Genomic DNA, 15,920 nt, shown 5'->3' with positions numbered 1-15,920 from the left:
TTCATAGTTTATATTAGGGCTTACTCTTGGCGTTGTACACTCTATGGGTCTGGAAAAATGACCTGTAATCCATCATGTTATGTCAAACGCAGTATTTTAACTGCCCTAAAAATCTTCTGTGTTCTGCCTCTTCATTCATCCCTCCCCACAAATCCGTGGCAACCACTGATCTTTTATTGGCTCCATAGTTTTGCCTTTTTCGAAATGTCATATAATTGGAATCATACAGTTTGTAGCCTTTTCAGATGGTCTTCTTTTATTTATTAATGTGCACTTAAATTTCCTCCATGTCTTTTCATGGGTTAATAGCTCATTTCTTTTTAGGAGTGAATGACATTCATTGTCTGGATGTATCACAGTTTATTTATCCATTCACCGATTGAAGGACATCTTGTTTGCTTCTGTGTTTTGGCAATTATGAATAGAGCTGCTATAAAAATCTGTGTGTAGGTTTTTGTGTGAACATACGTTTTCAACTTTGGGTAAATATCAAGGAGCGTGATTGCCGGATTTCATGGTAAAGAGTGTGTTTAGTTTTCTAAGAGACTCCCAAACTGTCTTCCAAAATGGCTGCATCATTTTGCATTCCCACAAGCAATGAATGATTGCGGGGATTATTTGATAAGTTAGAAAGTGATGAGTGGTGTGGAGAAAAATGTATCCTGTTGCTGCACATCCTTGCCAGCATTTGGTGTCATCCGTGTTCTGAATTTTGGCCAACCTAATAATATGTAGCGGTATCTGATTTGTCATTTCAATTTGCATTTCCTTATAATATATATGATGTAGAGCATCTTTTCATATGCTTATTTGCCATCTGTATGTAGTCTTTGGTGAGGTGTCTTTTAATGCCTTTGGCTCATTTTTAAATTGGGCTGCTTGTTTTCTTATTTCTGAGTTTTAAGAGTTTTGTTTATATTTTGGATAACACTCTTTTATCAGATATATCTTTAGCAAATATTTTTATTGGTAAGGTTTTGAACAAAGACATAATATGATCTGACTTTTATTGTAAAAATATTATCTGGGGCTGGGCGTGGTGGCTCATGCCTGTAATCTCAGCACTTTGGGGGACCAAGGTGGATGGATAACCTGAGGTCAGGAGTTTGAGAGCAGCCTGACCAACACGGTGAAACCCCGTCTCTACTAAAAATACAAAAATTAGCCAGGCACAGTGGTGGGTGCCTGTAATCCCAACTATTTGGGAGGCTGAGGCAGGAGAATCGCTTGAACCCGGGAGGTGGAGGTTGCAGTGAGCCGAGATCATGCCTCTGCACTCCAGTCTGGGCGACAGAGCAAAACCCCCACCCCCGCCAAAAAAATATATATATATATGTATATATATATATATATATACACACACACACATATATATATATAAAATATTATCTGGATGTTAAATTGAGAATAGATGATATTTTGGTGGACACAGGATGAGGTGCTGGTAGGCTAGGGCAGAAATCAGGGCGATGGTTTACGAGGCTGATATAGTTTGGATGTGTACCCAGCCCAAACTCATATTAAAGTATAATCTCCAGTGTTGGAAGAGGGGCCTGGTGGGAGGTGATTGGATCATGGGGGTGGTTTCTCGTGAGTGATTTAGCACCATTTTTCTTGGTACTGTCCACACAATAATGAGTGAGTTCTCGTGAGATCTAGTCATTTGAAAGTATGTAGCCCGTCCCCCCTCACTCTCTGGTTTTACCATGTGATGAGCCTGCTCCTCCTTCGCCTTCTGCCATGATTGAAAGCTTCCTGAGGCCTCCCCAGAAGCATGTGCTGCTGTGCTTCCTGTACAGCCTGCAGAACCATGAGCCAGTTAAACCTCTTTTCTTTATAAATTACCCAGTCTCAGGTATTTCTTTATAGCAATGCAGGAACAGCCTAATACAAAGGCTATTACCACAACCTGGGAGCTCTGGAAACTGTTAACAATACTTCGGAGAGCAATGAGAGGGTCTTGAGCCAGGATAGTTGCACTGGAAGTGAAGAGAACCATCAGATTCTGGTTATATTTTGGAGGTAAAGTCCATAGGATTTGCTAATAGATTGTACATGAGATAGAAAGATAAGAGTAAGGATGACCAATGACCAACAGGAAGAGTGAGGTTGGCATTAACTGAAGAGGAAGACTTAAAGAGGAGCAGGCTTAGTAGAATCAGGAATTCAGTTTTGACATGTTGCATTTGACAGGACTATAAGACGTCTGTGACAGGCAGAATAATGGCCCCCAAAGGGGCCATTCAAGGTCCTAATCTCTGAAACCTGTAAATATGTTTGGTTACATGGCAAAGGGGAGTTAACACAGCAGATAGAATTAAGATTGTTAATTAGCCGACTTTAAAATCAGGAGATTTTCCTGAATTATTCAGGTATATCCCAATGTAATTGCAAGTCTTTAAATGTGGAAGAGGGAGACAGGGAAATTGGTATCTCCGAGAGATGCAATGTGAGAAAGACTTGGCTGGCCATCGTTGGCATTGAAGATGGAGGGTGCTACATGTGAAGGACTGCAGGCAGCCTCTAGAAGCTGAAAAGAAAATGTATTCTCCCCTTGAACTTCAAGAAAGGAATGCAGACCTACTGACATCTTGACTTTAGCTCAGTGAGATCGATTTTGGACTTCTGACCTCTAGAATTACAAGATAACAAATGTGTGTTGTTTTAATCCACTAAGTTTGTGACAATTTGTTGCAGCAGCAATAGGAAAATACAATATCCAAGTGGAGATACCTGATAGGTAATTGGATATACAAGTCTGGATTTTGGGTAGAGGTCCAGGTTAGAGATACACATTTGGGAGTTACCAGCATACTGATGATTCTTAAAACCAGAAGACTGGATGAGATCATCAAGAAAGTTGTGAGGAGAGGAGAAGAGAAGAGGAGGAGGGGAGGGGAGGGGAAAAGTGCGAAAACGGTTCTGGAAGGCCTTGATATTGAGAGATCGGGAAGATGAAAAGGAAACAGCAAAGGAGACCTAGACGCAGCTGGTGGTGTAGAAAGCAACCTGGCGGATGTGTTGTATGGAAGCCAGGTAAAGAGAGTGTTTCAAGGAGAAAGGAGTGATGACACATGTCAAAAGCTGCTGATGGGCCAGGAAAGATGAGGATGGGGAATGAATTGCCAGATTTAATAATGGAAAGTTACTGGTGGCCTTGACTAAAGCAGTTTGGGCAGAGTAATGGGGGCTAAAACCTTTTGGAGTGGGTTTTACTAAGAATGGGAAAAACAGAATTGAAGACAGTGAGTATTGACCCCTTTTAAAAAGAGTTTTGCTCCAGTGTTAATTTGCTTAGGAAAAAAAGGAATTTTGCTATAAAAATGAGCAGAATGGGCTTTGGGGGTGGGGGTGGTGATGAGAGAGAAATAACAGCATATTTGTATGCTGATGTGAATGATCCAGCAGAGGACCAGAGAGGTTAGGTAACTTGCTCACAGTCACATGACAATGTGTAACAGAGATGAGCAGTCCCAGCTAAAGTTAATCTAGACAAACTCAGCCTCAGAAGTGGAGCCATTTAGCCTACCCAGTAGATGACCACCTCCTCATCATGAGTGAGCCCAGCCAAGACCAGTAGAACCGCTCAGCTGAGCCCAACTGAAATTGCTGACCCAAGGAATCGTGAACCTAATTAAAGGTTGTTGTGTTAAGCTAGTAGCTTAGTAGTTTACATGTGGTTGTTATGCAGAAAAGTAACTAATATTGGGTTAAATTAGTTACATATGTTGGAGTTACAAGTGGTCACATAAGCTGAAGATCATGACTAATGTGGGATTCAAGAGGCATAACTGGTCTCATTGTAATTAGACTGTAAGAGATCTTTTGCTCTCAAAGTTCTGCTCAGATACAATAATGTGTATTTTATGTTAAATGTCTTGTTCTTTCTTCTTTCTTTCTTTTTTTTTTTTGTGTGTGTGTGTGTGTGTGTGTGTGTGTGTGTCGCCCAGGCAGTAGTGCAGTGGTAGGATCTTGGCTCACTGCGGACACAATCTCCCAGGCTCAAGTGATCCTCCCACCTTAGCCTCCCTAGAAGCTGGGACTACAAGCACAAACCACCAGGCCTGGCTAACTTTTTATCTTTTGTAGAGAAGGAGTTTCTCCATGTTGCCTAGGCTGGTCTCGAACTTTTGGGTTCAAGGCCACCCACCTCTGCCTCCCAAAGTGTTGGGATTACGGGCCTGAGCCACTGCATCCAGCCTCAATAACTTATTTATGACATGACGACATGAAAATTGATACATCTTTCTCTCAATAGGTAGCAAAATAAGAATAAATCCATAACATTATCACTGATCTCTGAATGCTTGTCTGGATAACACTCTGTGACTGCTTTCTCTTGCCCTAATACTAGGCTGTAATTTAAATGTGTTATAGTTTGTCTTCATTTCTTTGGTGAAATCATGAGGAAATAGTTTGCAGCTCAAATATTTTTTATTTGAAAACATCATTTTTCAAAACCTTTATTACTTTAGTTCTGACTCACCAGTAATTGGGCAAACTCACTTTTAGAGTATTATGACTTTGGTGCAAGAAGAACTGTGATGTCTGTAAATTATTAGGTTTTGGCTGTAACTGTTAAAAATCTAGCACTAGAACCTAAGGAATTTATCCTAGAATAAATTCCTTCTGGGTGAACCCATTCCTTTTCTCAAAGAACACTGATCTGGGAGACCAGGAGGATAAGGGAGTTAGGAGCAAAAAGTTTTCACAGCGTCTTATGCCTTCCTTAAGTCTCTAAGTGCAGAACTTTTTGCCTTGAATTCATTTCTCTCTTTCCTCTTTCCTGTAGGGTAAGGACATGATAGTTTGACCCTGAAGAGCCTTCCTTCTCTCTCCTCCCACATGGCTCTCACAATCTCATGATTAGAGGAATCAGGACGCACTATACTCTCGCTGATATTTTCTTTGCGTAAATCTAGTCATTTTTATTTTTACTAGAATTTATATTATTGACCAGCCCGCATCATTGGTCCTTGTATACCTTCAATGTAAGAAAGATCCAGCATACTATTTGAAGCCTGTATCTTTGCACACTAGGTAGGCTAGGTGCATGGTTTCCTATAAGCATGGGGCAGCAATTTGAAAGTTTAAATCTAAAAAATGTGTTTGATCAAAGGTGCAGCAATGCGTTGATAACCACTCCTGTCCACAGAGGTTGTTGGGTCATTTAGTGCTGTATTATTGTAAAATGATGTTTCTCTGGTATATCAGGAAGCTTTTTTTTTTTTTTTTTTGAGGTGAGTCTCACTCTGTTGCCCAGGCTGGAGTACAGTGGAGCTAACTCTTCTCACTGCAACCCCTGTCTTCCAGGCTCAATCCTCCCACCTCAGCCTTCCAAGTAGCTGGAATTACAGGCACACGCCACCATGCCTGGTTAATATTTTGTATTTTTGGAAGAGATAGGGTTTCACCATGTTGTCCAGGCTGGTCTCAAACTCCTGAGCACAAGTGATCTGCTTGCCTCGGCCTCTGAAAGTGCTGGGATTACAGGCTTGGCCAGGAAGCTTTTAACAGAGAACAATTTTGTGTTCTATATGGAGAAATAAATGCTATGGAGAGGGGCTTTAATTGGAATTAGGGTAGTTATTCTGAACTTGACATTCACTACAGAGTCCAGGCTGTGTTAATGGACTTCCTCAGTTGGTGCCCAGGTATTAAGCACTTTCTTATATTAAGCATTTCCTTAACTATGTAAGAGTCAACCTGCACTTCCACATAAATAAAAGTTTTATTGAACATTCCTTTTTTTTTTTTTTTTTTTTTTGAGACAGAGACTCGCTCTATCACCCAGGCTAAAGTGCAATGGCGTGATCTCAGCTCACTGCAACCTCCGCCTCCTGGGTTCTAAACGATTCTTCTGCCTCAGCCTTCCTAGTACCTGGAATTACAGGCATGCACAACCATGCCCAGCTAATTTTTGTATTTTCAGTAGAAATGGAGTTTCGCCATGTTGGCCAGGCGGGTCTCGAACTCCTGACCTCAGGTGATCCTCCTGCTTTGGCCTCCTAAAGTGCTGGGATTACAGACATGAGCCATTGTGCCCGGCCGGTTTTGTTGAACATTTCTATGCCAGACTGTTCTAAGAGCTTTGTATACATTACTTCCTAAGGTGGGATATGGAATCCCTAAAGGACTTGAATTCCATGCATTTTAATTTTTAAAAATTCTTTGACCAAAAAAAGGTATTCAAAGTTCTTGAAAGATCATTTTGTCACAAAGAACAAATATATGAATTATGGAAGTAGTGAAAAACAAACAAGTACTATGAATGTCTTTCTATTAAAGCAATCAATTGACTTATGGTACAACTAAGTAAGAAAACTTGACATGGGGTAATACAGGCAGCCATGTAAGAAGGGAATTGTTGGCAACAGCAAGGTGCAATCTTGAAAGAACAGAGATGGAAATCATAATGAGATCACTACAACATGCAATGATGTAGCCATGAAGATGAGTTTAAAACCAAGTGGCTATACAAATGCTGGCACTAACCTGTGTCTTTTCTTATCAGACATATGTTACCAAACATTGCATAAGTTCCTCATTGCATAAGGAGTGGTGAAATCAACACTGGTCATGTGCCCAAGAGGAGGAAGGATTTTTAATGAGAAAGTGTAATAGTTATCTACTGCTTCATAACAAATTACCCCCAAATTTAGCAAATGAAAAAAATAAAAATGTACTTCTAAATAGTTTCTGGGGGTCAGGCACCCAGGAGCAGCTTAGCCACATGGTTCTGACTCCTGGGGTAGCAGTCAGGATGTCAGCTAGGGTTGCAGTCTTCGAAAGTTTGACTGAGGCTGAAGAATCCATTTCCAGACAATCTTGTGGTTATTGTAGATGGCTTCAGTTCCTCACTTTTCATTTTTGTAACCTAGTCTAGGAAGTAATATATAGTCACTTCTGTTGTATGCTACTGGTCAAACAGACCAACTCTAGTATGATGTGAGAGGGGACTCACAAGGGTGTGAATATTAGGAGCTGGAATGATTGAGGCCATCTTGGAACTGGCTACCACTGGAGGTTTGTTAGTAGTTTCCTCCTTTATAAAAAGTCATTTGGCCCAACCAGTTAATGAATCAGCATCTGCAGATACATCGTTGTCCTTGTGGTTTATACGAATAATAAATACAGAAACATGGAGCTAAAAGAGGCTACAGAGATGATCTAACCCAAGTATTCATTTTCTTTTAAGATTCATCAGAAAGGAGTAAGGAAAATAAAGCCCAAAACATATAAACGACTTGTTTAAACCACCCTCACCGCCATTAACAGCTGATTCAGAATTTCATTTTAGACCTATCAGCAACTTTTTACAGAATATTTGAATCCATAGTCTTTTGTTGATGGTTACCTTAATGATAAATCAGAAGAACCCAAATGTTGAGTTAAATTTAATTTTTACAGGTCAGTCAGTATTCACTCAAGCAAATGTTCTTTATTTTATTTGCTAAAAACTATATGTATTGAATGTTATCTCATGCCAAATGCATGTTGGATACTGGGTATCCTATTTAATGTAAGGGAAAAACAAATCCCCTTCCTTGTCAGTCCTGCAGTCTAGCCTACTGGAGGGAGAAGATATATTTACCAGGCACTGAAATAGGCACTTCGTGGAACACAATATTATTCATGTTCTAAAGGAGCTTAAAATCTAATACAATTAACTTTAGAATTATGCATGCCAGATGCTAATTGGCATAATTTGCCTTTTCTTATGACTGGTCTTGTGGCACTGGTGAGGAGCTGAAAGACTCTGGGGCCACGTTGGTGGCAGCTGGATTTGTTGCTGACAGTCAGACTGGGCCCATGTTGCTTTAATGTGTGTACATTTTTAATGTTTCTGTAACATAGTCTTGTTATACATGCACTTAGAATATATGCATGGAAGAGAAAAATGATAAACAGGGTGGTTGTAGTTAAGAATCTCTAATTCCATGCTTTGTTAGGGTGCTTAAGGAATGCTAAATGATGACGATTGTCACAATGACCAGCAGCTTATGGTAGCATCATATCTCCTTAGGAAATTAGCTTTTAAAATAGAGTTAACATCAGGCTCAAGGTCTGTATGGAACCAAAGATGATGTTTTTTTCCCCAAGGACAAAGGGGGCACAATTTCTCCTTCCAGCTCCACGGTTATTGTAGCTTCATCAGTAAAAATATGTTTGTATCCAGGAACTAAACTGTAAATTTTTAGAAGAAGCTGATGTTTGTGAGATAAACTGCTTCTCAGCAATGTCCACTTGAGAAACATTTTGGATGGAAAAGTTCTTTTCGGATGACTTCTGTAAACCTCATCCTGTCTACTAATAAAACTCTCATGACTTTTCTCTCTGACTGCCCTATACATATTGGCTCCTAATTACCTGTGATTTGGGTTTGTGTTGTATGTACAATGTGTACTCTACTCGTTCATCTGCACCAGTGCTGACTCTCCCAGTAAACAGCCAGTTGGAGGGTGAGGTGGAGCCAAAGATGAACACTCCAGTTTAAATTATCTGCACAGTATACAGCAAAGCATTACATACAGGAGGACACATAATAAACACTCTTTGATAAAGACAATAACTGTTGCTAGCAGAGTTTCCAAGTTCAACATAAGTTGGACTTGTTTTTTTCGTTTCTAAGATAAGCTTGAATTTAAGCCTTTACTTTAAAAAGTTATTTAGTATTACAAAGTACCACAAAGGTAAAAACAAGATACGATGGACACAAAGGATCTGAGTATATTATGGTGATAAGGGAATGGGCGTTGGGATTAGACCAGTTTTTATTCATTCATCTAACAAATACTTATTGAGAATACAAATACTTATAAGACAAATACTTATTCTTCACATACTAGTGAAGAAAGCTAACTTTTCATACTAGTGAAGAAAACTAACTTTTCAACTCCTCACCAGTGCCACAAGACCAGTCATAAGAAAAGGCGAATTATGCCAATTATACCATTTTTAAACCTGCATTGTAGTAAGTCAAATGTGTGGTATGTCAGATAGTGATAAGTGCTATGGAGAGAAATAAAGTGAGGACGAAGTGAGGAAGAGAGGTGGGTGGGGTGCAATTTTAATAGGGTGGTTAGGGAAGGCCTCACAGAGAAGGTGACATTTGAGTAAATACATGGGGGAGATGAGAAAGGGAGTGGAGTTCTGTGGATATGGGAGAAGAGTGTTTAGGCAGAGGGAACAGTTGGGACAAAGGTCCTGAAACAGGACCGCAAGCCAGCCAGCATGGCTGGAGAGAAGACTGAGTTTAAATCTAGTCCTTCTTCACAATCAACCTCACCTTCTTGAGCCTCCTCAGTTCCCTCTGAAAAAGTACAGATAGTTTGCAGGACTACTGGGAAGATCAAATGAAATAGTAAAGGTAAAGGTCCTAGCAAGTTCTAGATGTCCACATTAGAGCAGTCATTAGAATGTAAAGGATATCCTATAGCACGGATACTGCCTGTTTCTTTCTAGAAAATGAAGGAAATAACGCCAATTTTCTCAGGAGAAGTAAATGCAATAATACCTGCAAAGTACTTAGCCCAGAGGCTGACACATGGTACACTCATAACTAATGACAGTTCTCATTACCATCAAATGCTTCAGTGAAGCATTCATTATTACAGAATAGACAAAATTAGGAGAGCAACTCCGAGTCACTAATCAATAGAGCTAGACAGAAAACAGGAGTTAGGTTAAGAGCCCAGAGGCACCAGCAAATGCAAAAGCAATGGATTTGACAATCAAGGAGGGGTGAGGATGAATTCCATCCAGATTTTACTCAAGCCCAGGGAAGCCACTGTGGGTAATCTGATTTATGTGGAGAGGTTAGAGTAGGAGAGACAGCAGAACAGGGGTGAAAACTAAGTGACCTTGAAGCTTTAATATAAGGAAAGAAATATACCTAATAGGTATCACAGAGCTGAATGAGTAGAATCATCATAGTGCACTTGGCCATGGATGGGTATAACTTATCAAAAGGAACAGGCTAGAATGGAGAAGAAAGAGATTAACGCTGTATGTAGAGAAGATATCCACATATGTGGAAACCCATAACTGTTAGGTGGGAGTGCAGTGGAGAACATTTGGATAAGGATAAAAGTGGAGAGAAAGCAAAAATGACATAGTTGTGGGAGGATGCTAAAGGCAGTTCCATTAGAAGTAGGAAACAGAGGTTGTATTCCCCAGTCAGACAACAAATGCTGTCCGAGCTAGCCAGAAAATTTCTAGATCCCAGATTCAATTAAGAGCAATGCATCCAATAAATCCTTGGAAGTCAAAATATCATGGTGGTTAACTTAGTGGACCATAAAGGTGAACAGTCTAGTTTCAGATGTGTTGTGACCTTGGATAAATTTACCTCTATAAGCCTTGATTTCCTAGCAAGTAAAACAAGGATGATAAATAAAGTTCTTGTGAGGACAATAAATGAGAAGCCTTTTGAAAATGAGTAAGCATTTTTCTAGAATGTCATTTTCTGCTTAATATAGAAATGACAAGGGGAGTTTTGGACTTAATTTTAACTAAAAAGGAAGAACCTGTGGACTGAGTTGGGAGCTTCAGAAGAAAGACGGAAAAGAACAAAGCCATCAAGTACGTTAGAATACTGGATAAGGAGTGGGGCGTGCGCTGTCTGAGCCTTGGATCAGAATGTTCCACTCCATTCTGCCAGGACTCCTCCAAAGCACAACTTGACAAGAACGTTGTTTTTCCTCTTTCAACCAGACCACCCAGACTGCCACACTTTTCCCACCTCTTTGAAACATTTTCTTCCTTTTGTCTTTCAGTTTGACATTTTTGTGTAAACATTAATTATTTTTTCCTCTAAGTGGTTCTGAAAGTGCTGAAGTCAGAGTCTGGAGCACTCAAGCTGTCTCTTTTATTTTACTCCTGAGCACAGCTCCTCTCTTCTTACCCTTTTCCTTTCTTGTCTCTCTTCTCCCTTTTTCCCCATCCAGACTCATCCCAAACTCGAATTCCAAATTATGGACTGAAAGTAAAGGGCTGAGAGAGCTCAAAATTGTTAGATGAGGGTCAGTGGGGTTGAAGGTACAGGTGATAGCCATTGCAACCTCTTTGTTACTCACCCCACCTCTATCTTGGGGTAAACCCAGTATCTATTCCTGCCTTTACCCTCAATGAAGAATCCTAATTGTATTCAAAGCTGCAATGTGTCCAGCCCTAGGTAATGAATCATGACTGGGCAAAACAAATCATTACAAACCTGCTCCGTTCCTTATTCTCCTTCGCTGCTACAGATGGGGTGGTAGATACCACTCATGCCTACCACGTTCTTCCCTTCCTGGGCATGATTTCCTTGAAGTTAGGTGTGGCAAGGTGCCTTGTTCTGGCTAATGAAATATGCATGGAAATTTTGCCTGTCACTTCAAGATGGAGGTATGTAAGAGTTGGGGCACCATACTCCGTGCTCTCTTTCCCTGCCCCCATAATCCAAGCAAAATAACCTTAGCCCTATCCCACTGTTCCAGCTAGTAACACAGCACCCCAACACGTAGTGGCCTAAGACAACCACTATCTCATGCTTCTGTGGATTGATGGAGGTCAGCCAGGAGGTCTTCTACTGATCTCTTTTGGAGTCTCATGCAGGTGCAATGAGATTATAGTCTTTGTTTGTTTGCACTGAAATAACAAAATACCTGAAACCGGGTAATTTATAAAGAACAGAAATATACTTTCTCACAGTTCTGGAAGCTGGGAAGTCCAAGATCCAGGTGTTGGCATAATTGGTGTCTGGTAAGAACCCAGTTTCTGTTTCCAAGATGGTTCCTTGTTCCTGCATCCTCCAGAGAGGAGGATGAATATGTCCTCACTTGGTGGAAGGTAGAAGGGCAAAAGAATCTAATGCTGCACGAAGCCTCTTTTATAAGAGCCTTAATTACATTCATGTAGGAAGAAGCCCTCACGACCTAATCACTTATTAAAGGACCCACCTCTCAATACGATCACATTGGTTACTAGGTTTCAACCCCTGGATTCTGGAGGGGACACATTCAAACCATAGCAGGCTGCAATAACCAATGGTTCACTCATATATTGGGCACCTTGGCAAGGATGGCTTGAAAGCTAGATTTGTATGGGTTACTCTTTTTCTCTATGTCATCCATAGGACAGGAAAAATAATTTTTCCTCTATCCTTCATGGTTCTTAGTTGAGACAGACCTCTGTAACAAAAAACAGGTTAACAAAAGAAAAAATAGTAGAAGTTCATTTTGTAGAACGTGTGTGTGTGTGTGTGTGTGTGTGTGTGTGTGTGTGTGTGTGAAGGGGGCAGCAATGAGGAGATGCCCAGGAAAAGCATAGTAAACAAGGGTTAGGTTTGTTATGCAGATTTAAGTTGGTGCCTTCTCCATTGAGTTTCTAGTGATTCCGAGTCATCCTTCTCTTCATGGTACAGAGGGAGATACCCTTTCATATGACCAGAGTTGGTTTTCTGGTTCCTTCTCATTTGGGTAGACTCTGTCAGAGGGAAGGTCTAGGGTTGCAGGCTGTCGTTCAGATTCTTTTGTCCCACAGGGTGTTCCTTTGATGTAGTACTCTCCCCCTTTTCCTATGGATGTGGCTTCCTGGAAGCCAAGTTCTAGTGATTGTTATCTCTCTTCTGGATCTAGCCACCCAGCAAGTCTACCAGGCTCCGGGGCCAGCAGCGGGTGTGGAAGGTTGTCTGCACAGCGTCCTGTGATGTGAACTGTTTGTGGGTTTCTCAGCAGTATTTGTGGTGTCTCCTGGGTTGCACAGGATCAATCTGCTCCCTTCAGAGGATCTATGGGTCCTCTCAGGGTTCCTGATGTATTTCTACAGTCATTCTGGAGTAAAAATTCTCAATGCGAGCCTTCACATGCTGCTCTGTCCATTCGAGTCAGAGCTGCAATCTAGTTCTACCGTCCATCACCATGATCCCTCTGGAGACACCCTTTCAAATGGAAATTTTGTTTAGAGAGGTAAATTTTTCTTACACAGGGGTACTTTACCCTTATTTTCAGAGCTTCCCCTGTAACACAGTTTCTCAAAATAATCAGCTCAAAATAATCCTCATGCCAAAGCAGCACATTTGTGGTGGCATTTTTGCCTCCTCCAGTCATATTTTGGAGCATTGTGTCCTGAACCCCATCCCACCTCGGAGCCTTACACTCTCACCTGGCCTCTCTACGTGGTTTTTCATGTGTTTTCTCTAGAACCATAGCCACGTGGTGACACAGGGTTCTACAAAGCAGAAGGGGCCAGACCTCTCAAAGCTTAGGCCCAGTATTGGCCCAGCATTACTCCACCACATTCTCTTGGTTAGAGCAACAGTCGCAGGGCCAGACTAGATTCAAGACTGTGGAAAATAAACACCCCTTCTCAATGTGGGGAGTGACAAAGAATTTGGGTCCATTTTGAATCTACCACACTTACATATAACATGAGAAAATTATATCTCCTTCATATAGACCTGGAAGGACCCAGATCTGGATTGGTGTTGGGGAAGACACCCGTCCTAGTCGTTGCCTTTCAGCTCTCACCCCAAACTTCTGCTCCCAGATTCTTCTCAGTGGCCTCCGGTCATTTTATTACAAAATCTCCATTTCCTTCTGGTCTACTTCATGCCCAGACAGGACCATAGTTGCACCCTCATGCTCCACAGTAGTGCTGCCCCAGGGTGACAATAGAGAGTCAGCAGTGGGGAGTCAGATATCAGACACCCCAATTCCTATAGTCTCGTCTTCACTCCCATGAAGACTGCCCTGTTGGTAGTCATCTTCTCCCTCAGGCCTGCTCTCCCACCAAATTGTTAAGGATTCCCCTGTTAAAGAAAATTTAATTGGGAGGCCATTAGGCTGAGATGGCTTCAAAGCCTTTGGTTGCTACTAAACAAACCAAAACCCAATTTGGTGAAAACAGTAAAAAGAAATGTAAGTGGAACCAATTAGAAACCACCAACTAACCTCTAACTAGGGACTTTAAAGCTACTGTTCTAGTTTAATCAATCAAATATTTTCTCTGCCTTGCTTCTGTATTTACCTTATAAAAGCCCCCCCACCCCATCGACTTCCTGCACTTTCCCCCTAGGCCCCTTCAGTGGAGCCCAAATCACTTGCAATTTGGTGCTGCCCAATTCATGAGTTGTTGTTTGCTCAAATGAATTCTTTAACATTGTAACGTGCCTAAGTTCATCTTTTAACATCCCTCACTCCCCAGGTTTTCATTTCCGGTTTCTTCTTTTGTATAAGTTCTACTTTTTGTATCTATCCAGATGAGGATAGAAATTGTCTTACATGAAAACAATTTCCTTACCCCAGTAGGAATATTTCAAGTTTATGATGCTGAACCTTGTCTGATCCTCCTGAATGTACAATATTGTCTGTGGACCTTGTCTTTCACAACTAAAAGGCTCATTAATGAGTGAAATGGAAATAACAGGGATTGATTTTGTGCTTTTTACAATTAATATGATAACTTCCACTTTTATCTTTTATCATTTTATACATGGCCTCTTCTCTGTTCTCTCAGAGGTATCTGCTTGCCTTTGGGAGAATTAGGTTTGTAGCAGTAGGGAATGCAAAGAGGAAGGAGAAATCAATATCCTGATTTGACTTCCAGCTGTCAGAAACTAAATAACTGTCTTAAAGCTACATGTCTTTATACCTTTGAGTTTTAGCGTGTGTTCAATTTGCAACTTCATTCCTCATGTATTCCTAAAAAAAAGAATTGAACAGGCTTCCTATGGAGAGGAGTTTTATAGCTCCTCAGGATGCAGAAACAGCTGTAATTAATTTTTAAAGCAAAAACAACCAAAAAAATTATCCCTGTAAATTCTCCCTTTCTTTGATGCTTTGTTTAGAAAGACCCCGAACTGATGAAACACAAAACTCAGATATTACTAAGTAATTTCTAGCTTTTACCCTCTGAAGAATGTGACTCTTGGTAGCTCCAGTCACCTTTCCATGTGGTTTGTTGCTTGTCCAAAAGAGGTTGTCAGAAGCTCTCCTTAACAACACTGTGCAGAGTGGCTCAGACACCTCAGAAACCACATCCTAGCTGCCCCCTATTCTGTGATCTTTTCTGGGTTTCCATCTGTCTCAGGGTCAGGTAACTGTCCTACTGAATTTCTAAAAAATAAAATTCTTCTTCCTCTTAGTTCAACAGAGATAAAACTGGAATTTTTCAAGAGGTATTTGCAGAAAGAAACTAAGAAATAATACTAAAAAAAAAAAACACCACACACACGCTAAAGTATAAAAACCAATAATTTTTTAGAGTACAGATGTATTACAGTAAATGGAAACAAAGCAAAACAAAACATCTAGGCAAAGATTGCCTCAGATGCCCCGATTTTAGGGCATTCAGCTATGGTTTCATTTTCCCCTTTTACATCGTGCCAGGGGAATGGTGTCCCAGATTCAGAAATATCTCTTCTTCCTTTAATGAGTGGTTTTCTACTGGGGAGGCAATTCTGCCCCCCAGGGGACATGTGGCAATGTTTGGAGACACTTTAGGTTGTCACAACTTGGGGAAGGTGGTGCTACTGGCATTTAGTAGGCAGAGGGCAGAGACACTGCTAAAGATCTTATGATGCACAGGGCAGACACCCACAACAAAGAATTATCCTAATTGTCTAAAATGACAATTGTGCTGAGATTGAGAAGCCCTGCTTTAGGAAGAGCTATGCAGAATAATACCACTTCAAGAATCATATTCATTTGAAACATCTAGGACTAAATTTTAAAAAAGAAATCATATTCAATAATTAACTGGTATGGTCAAAGGACAGCTCTCAGTGGGAAAGAGAAACAATCACAATTCTATATTAATTAATCCTTCCATTACATCTATCAAATATTTATTGGCATCCACTGTGTGCATGGCACTGTCAGGCATTATGAAAGATAGACATTACTTGCCCTTACAGAGCTATGCGCAAGAGCAAAAGA

This window comes from Papio anubis, chromosome 9 (assembly GCF_008728515.1).
Source record: "Papio anubis isolate 15944 chromosome 9, Panubis1.0, whole genome shotgun sequence".
Taxonomy (NCBI): Eukaryota; Metazoa; Chordata; class Mammalia; order Primates; family Cercopithecidae; genus Papio; species Papio anubis.
Note: the sequence above shows the minus strand (reverse complement) of the source record.